The sequence below is a fragment of the Girardinichthys multiradiatus genome, chromosome 5, assembly GCF_021462225.1.
Source record: "Girardinichthys multiradiatus isolate DD_20200921_A chromosome 5, DD_fGirMul_XY1, whole genome shotgun sequence".
NCBI lineage: Eukaryota > Metazoa > Chordata > Actinopteri > Cyprinodontiformes > Goodeidae > Girardinichthys > Girardinichthys multiradiatus.
Genome location: NC_061798.1, coordinates 23683835 through 23694193, shown reverse-complemented (window position 1 = coordinate 23694193; position 10359 = coordinate 23683835). Strand labels below are relative to the sequence as shown.

General features: G+C 38.6%; 1 long non-coding RNA gene across 2 annotated transcripts; it reads left to right on the top strand.

Annotated features, from left to right (window-relative positions):
- The first annotated feature begins 203 nt into the window (after positions 1–203).
- LOC124869171 lies at positions 204–6064 on the top strand. Of its 2 annotated transcripts, none has more exons than XR_007038511.1 (4): positions 204–286; positions 3564–3826; positions 4000–4060; positions 5893–6064. It is a non-coding gene; the product is annotated as an uncharacterized LOC124869171 (long non-coding RNA). The 2 variants fall into 2 exon arrangements; XR_007038510.1 differs by having other exon boundaries at positions 3564–3904.
- The last annotated feature ends 4295 nt before the right edge of the window (positions 6065–10359 follow it).

The window sequence follows — 10359 nt, the reverse complement described above, 5'->3', positions numbered from 1 at the left end:
TTTAAATGTGTTAGGTTGATCAACTAAGCACAACAGAGCAGTGACTGATCTCAAAATAAATAAAGTTTTAAGTTTTCTGTTCGTGGGGCAGGGGACAGATTCATACTCCTTACTGGTTGGTGGTGGTAATGCACCAAGCTGTTGATTGCCAAACATCATTGAAGAAGATGAAGAAGAAGAATGTGCAGGAGGACTGCATCTTCATTGGACCTTTTTGCTGCCTGCTGTTAATGGAGCTGAGATAATCCTCTACCATCTTCTTTCCTGAAATGGCACTGAAAGACAGGTGAGGTTCCAGAGGACCCATACTTTAAAGAAAGGCATTACATTCCACACTCTTCAGCATTACATCAATATGAACACATTTTAGTGAATTCTATGCTGGCTTAGGTGTATGTTAGTGAGTGCGGGCCCACTTAATTTGGTTTAAATTTTGTGAAAACCAGAAATAAAGAGACTTTATTAGAGAGTGAAATATATTTGACTACTCTGAATTGTATTGTTTAATTTTAATATGAGCTAAGAAAAAAAAAGTCTAAAATTAAACCTTATGTGTTGCTTAGCTATTTCAAATTTTAATCTGTAGTCCAACTTTTCCTTTCTTTACTTTTTCATGCCACTGCAATGTACTTTTTTTTTGTCACTGCAATGTTTTTTTCATCATACTTAAGCTAGTATCTTGAATAAGAAATAAGCATTAGTAAGTTTTGATTGGAACATTGTTTTGTCTTTTGCATTATGATGTATTCATCTTCGGTTATTTATATCAGATGTAGAGAACATTAAAGCACTAACGTACTATTACTCTGAGGTTTAGTGAAACTCAAGACAAGTAGAAACAAATAATGTGTATAAATGAGTTGTCTGAAACATTTATACTGAATTATTTGTTATATGTTGAGTTTAAGGGTTTTGGATACCTCCGGGGCCCTTACCTACTTCAGATCAGTAAAGGTGGACTACATTTACAGGTCCTTCTCAAAAATTATTTTCCATAATGTCATGATGAAAATTTAACATTCATATATTTTAGATTCATTGCACACTAATTGAAATATTTCAGGTCTTTTACTGTCTTAATACAGATGATTTTGGTATACAGCTCATGAAAACCCAAAATTCCTATCTCACAAAATTAGCATATCATTAAAAGGGTCTCTAAACGAGCTATGAACCTAATCATCTGAATCAACGAGTTACTCTAAACACCTGCAAAGATTCCTGAGGCCTTTAAAACTCCCAGCCTGGTTCATCACTCAAAACCCCAATCATGGTAAGACTGCCGACCTGACTGCTGTCCAGAAGGCACTATTGACACCCTCAAGCAGAGGGTAAGACACAGAAAGACATTTCTGAACGAATAGGCTGTTCCCAGAGTGCTGTATCAAGGCACCTCAGTGGGAGTCTGTGGGAAGGAAAAAAGTGTGGCAGAAACGCTGCAACAACGAGAAAGAGGTGACCGGACCCTGAGGAAGATTGTGGAGAAGGGCCGATTCCAGACTTGGGGGACTGCGGTAAGCAGTGGACCTGAGTCTGGAGTAGAAACATCCCGAGGTCCACCGTGCACAGGCTTGTGCAGGAAATGGGCTACAGGTGCCCGCATTCCCAGGTCAAGCCACTTTGAACCAGAAACAGCGGCAGAAGCGCCTACCTGGGCTACAGAGAAGCAGCACTGGACTGTTGCTCAGTGGTCCAAAGTACTTTTTTCGGATGAAAGCAATTCTGCATGTCATTTGGAAATCAAGGTGCCAGAGTCTGGAGGAAGACTGGAAGGAAAATGCCAAAAATGCCATACGTCCAGTGTAAATTACCCCAGTCAGTGATGGGTCTGGGGTGCCGTGTCAGCTGGCTGTGGTTGGGTCCACTGTGTTTATATCAAGGGCAGGGTCAATGCAGCTAGCTATCAGGAGATTTTGGACCACTTCATGCTTCCATCTGCTGAAAAGCTTTAGGGGATGAAGATTTCATTTTTCAGCACGACCTGGCACCTGCTCACAGTGCCAAACCACTGGTAAATGGTTTACTGACCATGTATCACTGGTGCTCAAGTTGGCCTGCCAACTCTCCTGACCTGAACCCCATAGAGAATCTGTGGGATATTGTGAGAGAGAACGTTGAGAGACCTCAAGACCAACACTCTGGATGAGCTAAAGCCGCTATCGAAGCATCCTGGGCCTCCATAAGACCTCAGCAGTGCCACAGGCTGATTGCCTCCATGTCACGCCGCATTGAAGCAGTCTTTCTGCAAAAGGATCCAACCAGGTATTAAGTGCATAACTGTACATGATTATTTGAAGGTTGAACGTTTTTGTATTAAAAAACACTTTTCTTTTATTGGTCGATGAAATAACTAATTCTTTGAGATAGAAATTTTGGGTTTTCAATGAGCTGTAATGCCAAAATCCTCCGTATTAAGACAATAAAAGACTGAAATATTTCAGTTAGTGGTGCATGAATCATAAAAGATATGAATGTTAAATTTTCATCATGACATTATGGAAAATAATGAACTTTATCACAATATGCTAATATTTTGAGAAGGACCTGTATATTTTCTATTTTAGATATATATCTGTGTTGTGTTCGCTAGATTTTCTCCCCTTACCTCTCTGTCGTTGTTGAAATTTGAGATCCAATGTGAGATATGATAATGGACAGATTTTGATATCAGCAGTAAAGTGAATGTTTCAATTTAGTTCTACTGTGCATATTTATCCTAATGGATTAACCAAGTTTAGTTATGGGGGATTTTGGGGAATTAACGTTGCCTATAATTAAAAATCCTTATGTTTCATAAGTTGTTTGAGATATTTTGCCTTTGATTCTAGATATTCTAGACAACTGATGTGCTACATTATCCTCTACATCATTTAGTTATTTTAGTTTATGTTTCTTTTGTATCACAATAGTCAGCAGCTGTTAAGCCCTTTGATCTTGTGCCATATTTTCAAAAGATGTTTTGTACAGTAATATGATACACAAATCAAAGCCAAAGTGATTCTTCAGTCAAAATGCTGAAGTCTGCACACTACATTTCTCACAGTGATTGGAATGTGTCAGCAAATGTAGTTTGTCAATCAAGATAACAAAGACGTTTCTGAATACAGAAGTAGTAATATCCCAGGTAGAGGTATTGTCTGCTCATAATTCAAAGGTAATCAAACAGTTTTAGAACTTTTTTTCTCAGATGCTCTGAGTTATTAGGGACAGATGGTGGTGAGCAAGTTTGCAGATCCCTGATTACACCCCAGAGCTTGACACTTTATGCATTTTGAATGAATTGCGTTATATCTTTTACTGTTAACTCAGTATATTATACACACCAATTATTCTCCGTTCTGCAGCTTTAATGTCTACAGGCGGTATAACACTGCTCAGCTCTCTCCTCGGCACACATCTGTACCTCTGCCAAGCACCTTCCTTCCTTTATCCCTGTATAACACATTTGTTGCACTTACCACCCACCCATCCCTTTACACACACACCTCCATCCACACAAACAGGAGTGACCTTGCCTCCCTGGGGAAGGGCCATGTTTAATTGTTCATCAGCACTTTTCTCAGTGTACCGCAGGTGGTGAATTAAAGGAGAGGAGGAGATGGGGATAAACGAGCAGGGAGGTAAGGAAGTTAGCTCCCTGGAGGATTCCAGGTGCAAGAGGAGAGCAGAACACAAGACAGGAGAAGAGAAGGAGGAGGAGGAAGACGAAACAGAGGCATGTGCCTAATTGTTTTGGAAGCAGATGGAAAAACAATCAGGCAAACACATTCACCAACTTAATCAACTCCACCATGATGAGCATTTTGAGAATAAGCCCCACAGCGTTGTGAGTAATTGTTCCATGTATATGTCTCGTTAGATTCCGACTAGAGAGCAGTAGCATTGATATATTGTTAACAATATGGTAAGTAAATGGGGAATGATATGGTATTTAAACCTTCATAAATCACAGTGAAACATTAAACCACTGCTTTAATGTTAAATATATTGGTCCCTTAGGTCTGTTGTGCTGTTTGTGCTGACTAATCGTGTGCTGACCAAATAGGCTGTGACTTGTGAGGTGAAATTTGCTGATTTATTTTGATCCTTCTTTCCTCTACTCTTTACCTCCACTCTTTTTTTGTTTTCCTCCTAACATCTTCTCTTGCCTCATCCATTTCTCCTTCATCACTTTCGGTCCTCTTTTACTTCTTTCTCTTTTTTACCCTCTTTTCCTGCTCCAGACCCCTGACTAGATGGGGTAGCAGATAGTGATGAGCCAGCAGTGGCCATGCTCTGCTGCTTTGGCTAATGGAACTTCACTGTCTCTTCAAGGCCTCACAATATAGTCCAGGACCAGAGCCTTATCTTGTCATCTGAGTGTGGATGTATGTGCACCTTTTTTAACAGCATGTCAAAGACTAGCACCTCTCAGCATGTTTAGAATCAAAGCAAGCTTGCAAAAATCGAGCAAGAGTTGAGAAAGTGTCTTTTGATCCGTTATAGTTAACATTTAAATTACTCTCCTAAGACAGAAACAGGTGGGACATATTTCCACACCTCTTGTCACTGGTTTTTGCTCTGTAGGGCCTTAAAAATGTCAAACCTTTTCACTTTTTGTCATGTTAGAAGCTTTATTGTATTTATTGGTATTTTGTATGATTGACCGACACAAAGTAATACATTATTGTAGAGTGGAAGTAAAATGAAACATAGTTGTTGCATTTGTATTCAGCCCCCCACGTTAATATTTTGTAGAACCACCTTTGCTGTAATTAAAGCACCAAGTCTTTTGGTTTATGTCTCTACTAATTTTGCATATATAGAGATGGAAATTTGGGGCCATTTATATGCAAAAAAGCTCAAACTCAGTCAGATTGAATTGAGAATTTAAAGTATTGACACAGATTATTAATTTATTTAGGTCTGGACTTTAACTAGATTGTTCTTAAAAATGAATATTCTTTGAGTAAACCATTCCATTGTATTCTTTGTGTATGTTTACGACCAATGGCTGGACAATGTATCTTCCTGTCTTAAGTCGTTTACAGCCTCTAAAAGGTTTTCTTTAGGATTGCCCTGAGTTTAGCTCTATCCATCTTCCTATAAATGCAAGCTCTTTGTTGCACCTTTAGAATGAACTGCCACAAGACACATCCTTCTTCATTGGTTTGCAACTTTTATTAACAGGAATACCCCTGGTTCAGAACACAAGTGTACAATTTCTTCCGTTATCTGACCACTCTGCTTCTCCTTCGTCATCTTTTTTTAAAGGACTATTACACCATTCGCCTTCTTTGTCTAAAGTCAGTAATCATTGTAAACAACTTTTTAACTCATCATATAAATGAACTGAAATACATAAAATAATGTGTAACAACGGAATAAACAGAACATATGGAACTCATTTTAGAGTGCTACGTCTCCTTGAGATTTTAGGTGGACAGTCATATCTTGGTGGATTTGCATTTGTTTTCACATTTTAATTTTCAGATACTCAATTTAACAGTGCTCTGTGAGATGTTCAAAGCTTTATATATTGTTTCAAACCTAGCACTGCTTAAAACTTCTTCAGAACTTTATTCTTGACTTGTCAGCTGTGTTTCCTGGTCTTTGTGATGTTGTTGGTTTACTAATGTTTTCTAACAAATCTCCTCAAACCTTCACAGACAAATTGTCATTATACTGAGATTTACTTGGCTGGAAAGTGAAAAAAGTGTTTAAAATGTATCAATATTTTTGGAAGATATTGTAGACATTAGTTTCATTTTAAAGTTTATATTACATGTTAAAAGCCCCCACACATATCTGCAAAATGTAAAAGAACCAAATCAATAACACATGTTTAAAAAGGATTTACAACTTTTTAACTTTAACATATATTTCACTTGGATTTTTTTCATTGTACTACAGGTGATTCTTGGGGACAAAGCAGCTACTCAAAGTTCCAGCAAATCGAAACTGATGCATATTCTGATGGAGTGCTCTGCAGGAGCACTGACGCTGATGGAAAGTTGTATTACCGTGACAGTGGCTTACTGCAAATAAGCAATAAAGAAAATCGGCTAAGGAGCCACCTAATGAATGTAAAATGTATAATTCAAGACCCAAATCCATGCTGATGTGATTACGTTGGTTACAACCTGTCTGGTGAGCCTCAGTCATGTTTCTTCTCATCAGACTTGCATATTGACATTTAATGGGGTTATTACTCAAAAGATTAAAACAAATCAAAAGGAAAATAATCCAGTTTTATTACTCTTAATTTCTTATAGAGCTGGGAAATCATGGCACATCAAGTGCTGCAGCATCTGTTAAGACTGGCTGCATAAGACTTTAGAAATTAGCCATACATATATACACAGGCAGTATATTCAGCATGCAAAATATTGAGTTAGTTGTGTAGGAAAAATACAAAGGAAATGTACCAAAGATTTCTCTTCAGTCCTGCACATCTGATTCACTAATCTTTGTCAAAAGGACGATAGAAATACATTGTAAATGGAGCATTGCCTTTTATACTTTTAAAATTTTGGCAGCTCAGGGAAGGATGTTTACAATATACACTCACCGGCCATTTTATTAGGTACATCTGTCCAACTGCTCGTTCACACAAATTTCTAATCAGCCAATCACATGGCAACAACTCAATGCATTTAGGCATGTAGACGTGGTCAAGACGATCTTCTGCAGTTCAAACCGAGCATCAGAATGGGAATTAAAAGTGATGTAAGTGACTTTGAATGTGGCATGGTTGTTGGTGTCAGATGGGCTGGTCTGAGTATTTCAGAAACTGCTGATCTACTGGGATTTTCATGCACTACCATCTCTAGGGTTTACAGAGAATGGTCCGAACAAGGGAAAATATCCAGTGAGCGGCAGTTCTGTGGGCGCAAATGCCTTGTTGATGCCAGATGTCAGAGGAGAATGGCCAGACTGGTTCGAGCTGATAGAAAGGCAACAGTAACTCAAATAACCACTCTTTACAACCAAGGTAAGCAGAATAGCATATCTGAATGCACAACATGCCGAACCTTGAGGTGGATGGGCTACAGCAGCAGAAGACCACACCGGGTGCCTCTCCTGTCAGCTAAGAACAGGAAACTGAGGCTACAATTCACACAGGCTCACCAAAATTGGACAATAGAAGATTGGAAAAACATTGAATGGTCTGATGAGTCTCGATTTCTGCTGCGACATTCGGATGGTAGGGTTAGAATTTGGCGTCAACAACATGAATGCATGGATCCATCCTGCCTTGTATCAACGATTCAGGCTGGTGGTGGTGTAATGGTGTGGGGGATATTTTCTTGGCACACTTTAGGACCCTTTTTACCAACTGAGCATCATGTCAACGCCACAGCCTACCTGAGTATTGTTGCTAACCATGTCCATCCCTTTATGACCACAGTCTACCCATCTTCTGATGGTTACTTCCAGCAGGATAACGCTCCATGTCATAAAGCACGAATCATCTCAAACTGGTTTCTTGAACATGAAAATGAGTTCACTGTACTCAAATGGTCTCCACAGTCACCAGATGTCGTTCCAATAGAGCACCTTTGGGATGTGGTGGAACGGGAGATTCGCATCATGGATGTGCAGCCGACAAATCTGCAGCATCTGTGTGACGCTATCATGTCAATATGGACCAAACTCTCTGAGGAATGTTTCCAGTACCTTGTTGAATCTATGCCACGAAGGATTAAGGCAGTTCTGAAGGCAAAAGGAGGACCAACCCAGTACTAGCAAGGTGTACCTAATAAAGTGGCCAGTGAGTGAGCCTGCCTGCCTGCCTGCCAGCCAGCCATCCAGCAGCCGTGCATGGTGTCAAGATAACCCTGACTCCTTATCCAGTATTTTTGGTATTGTGATTACAGCAGCTATATTTAAACTTGCTAATCATTGTTCTGACTATAGATATGGGCAAGATTTTGTGAGTATATATTTTCGTGTAGCCATGTGCCTTACACTATTACCTATTTTAAAGAGAGGTTTGAGAGATATCTGATTTTGGCTGTGACTGTTTTTGTGCATGCATATGAACGTCACTGCAACAGAAAAATGGAAATGTTTTGGGAAATAAGTGTTTGGGTGATAGGGCTCACAATCTCGTAAACTTTATTTGTTTAGGAACATGGTTATTTTTTGTTTAACACATTGTGAAAGTGCACAGAGAGAAATATAAAAAAGATTTAAGATTAAATAAAACTCCATACAGTGCATCAAAAGCACTGTTGGGAGCTGAAGCTGCAGTTATTTTCTTTTCCCCAAAATTTTACAGCAAGTGACATAGCTGCCGTCTGGCCTTACAAAGTAATTATCTATGCTAAACTGTGAGGGTATTGTTGAGGAAAAATTTGTTTTTACCAAGACAGAGACCAATGATTGTCACTCAGACTCAGCTTTATTATAATCTTGCAAGAGAGAAGGATTTTTACAGCATTGGAGATGCGCTCAGTATTGCTGCCAAATCGTTCTGCCTAGACAAAGCAAAGGTTTTCCTTATAAGCTACAACAGTTTTCAAGGTAATCCAGAGAGACGAGGTGAAACCTGTTTATCAGATCCTGCAGAGTAGAAAAGAAAGCAAGGCACAAACATTTTCCATAACAGTATTTAAACAAAATAATCTTTTCAGTCAGCAATTGTGCTTGTAATAATTTATGGAGGACTTTTTATCCATTATTCAATTAAAAATAAATTTGAGCTGTTTGCACAATTACGACTTTGCTCTTAAAATGCAGAAGTTGGCTAAATGGGAGGAGTGAATAGAGCTTATGATGACATGCAACTAATGTTTGTAAATTCCATGAATACGTTTATTGGTTTGGTTTTGTCTACAGACAAATGAAATGTGTTCATGGGAGCAAAAAAATCATATAATCTATTTTTCTATATTGTATGGTACAAATTGTCCTTGTCACAAAGAGTGAAACAATCGACCAATGAGAATGAGTGATGTCTCAACTGAAGTTCAGAATGTGAGAAAAACTGTCTTAAAATCGTCTGAGCTGCAATGTATACCATATGCAAAACAACCGTCACAGTCACAATCTCAATATTAATTAAATGATCTGTAAAGCATGAAGACTAAACGTTGTGCCACTTATTCCTTACAAAACTGCTTACGTTTTGGATGGAGAGCATCTGTAAACATCCTTTTTTACGTTTTACCACAGATTTTAAATTGGCTTTAGGTCTGGACTTAAAAATGCTGAATAGGCTTGGATCTAAACCCATCCTCAGACTGTATATTTGGGGTTGCCATCACCATATTATGCAGCTCATGTGATGTGTTAAGGGTGTTGGTTTTCTACCACATGAGGATTTTGCGAGTAGGCTTGAACAAAATTGGTCTTAGCTGACTAGAGCACTTTCTACCACGTTTGCTATATCCCCTGCATGGGTTGTAGGGGACCGAAGAGTGGACTTTTTATGTTTTTTTGTTTTTTTTAACAACTCACCAATATTACCAATCCTACATAAAGGTCAGGTTTGTGCAGTACACAACAAATCATTGAGCTTTAAAGGGATCCTCCCACCTGAGCTGTCTTTGCAGCTCCTCCAGAATCTATGGACCTCTTGTGTGGTTCTCTGACAAATGCTCTCCATGCCCGGCCTGTAGATTTTAGGTGCACGGCCTTGTCTTGGGAATTTTGCACAATTTTCTTTCCATTTGTGAGGTGATGGATTAAACAGTGCTCAGGCACATGCTTAAAGCATGGAATATTCATTTGTAACTTAACAAGTAACTGTAAATCCCATCGCAACTTTATCCTTGACCTGTCCACTGTGTTCCTCAGTTTTCATGATACTGTTTTTTACTATCACTGACAAATCTCTGAGGCCTTCATAGAAAAGCTGTTTTTATTCTAACATTACTTTACACATGGTGGGTTCTATTCATTATTAACATGTCTTCTAAAGGCCGTTTAATTTAATAGTTCAAGGTTATGAGTAATTGTGCAAGAAACTGTAGCGTTTAACTGATGTACATCTTGTTTAATCCAGAGAACTTCCAAAACTCAAGAAGCTGACACTCAATCCTCCAACAACTCTCTGCAAACAACGTGACAAAATCATAAAGTATATCATGTTAAAACCTACTTGCTCATTTTTTCAATTGCTTTTACCTTTACTTCGCCGGGAGGATCTTTCCTTGATTTTTAACAAAAGGGACCCTATTATAACTGTCTCTTGCTAGTAAGATAGTGACTGCCCAAATCACACAGTTTATGAATCAAATTTCATGAATCAAATGCGTAGTTTATGAATCAAAATTCATAAACTATGCATTTAAAACTACGCCTTTAAAAGAGAACTGCTTATACCTATTGCCCTTGTTCTTTTATGTTCTGAGTTTTCCTATTTTTCAGACA